We start from the raw sequence: 583 nt of genomic DNA on the forward strand, positions 1-583 counted from the left end.
GCCGCCAGCGCAGCAGAATAGCGGGGAGATCTTGCTGTAACTTCGGTCCGACCAGCAGATGGTCGTTAAGCTAGTTTCGTGCTACTACTCGTTTCGTGCAAAACCGAATGATGCGGAATGTACACGGGCGTAAGAGCGGTGTCGCAGGGACTTTCGATCGCGCTCATATGTCCCAAGGCGAGATATTCCGCCAAAAAGTCATTATACTGCGCGGAGAGTTCGGCGTGCCGACGCAGCTTCCTTTCCATTTTCTCGTAGAATACCGTGGCGATAGGCAGTGAATCGCCTATGTCGATTGGCAGTTCGTGCCGGAAGGGTAATCGAACAATGTACCGTCCTTCTGGAGAACGGCTATGAGTGGCGAGGAAGTGTTGTTCGCAACGCTCCTCCTCGTCGGTAAGTGGAGGGGGGCGCGAGACCTCGTCCTCCCAAAATTTCCTGAGAAGCGAATTCGTGTCGTGCGTAGACACGTTATGACAGACGCAAATATTCTCGAATTCAATCCGGCCGCGACCCGTAGGGCCGGAGAGAATCCAGCCTAACGCTGTCAATTGAGCGGTAGGAGTTCCAATAGGGCCTTGCC

This window comes from Trachymyrmex cornetzi, unplaced genomic scaffold (assembly GCF_001594075.2).
Source record: "Trachymyrmex cornetzi isolate Tcor2-1 unplaced genomic scaffold, Tcor1.1 scaffold344, whole genome shotgun sequence".
NCBI classification, from domain to species: Eukaryota; Metazoa; Arthropoda; class Insecta; order Hymenoptera; family Formicidae; genus Trachymyrmex; species Trachymyrmex cornetzi.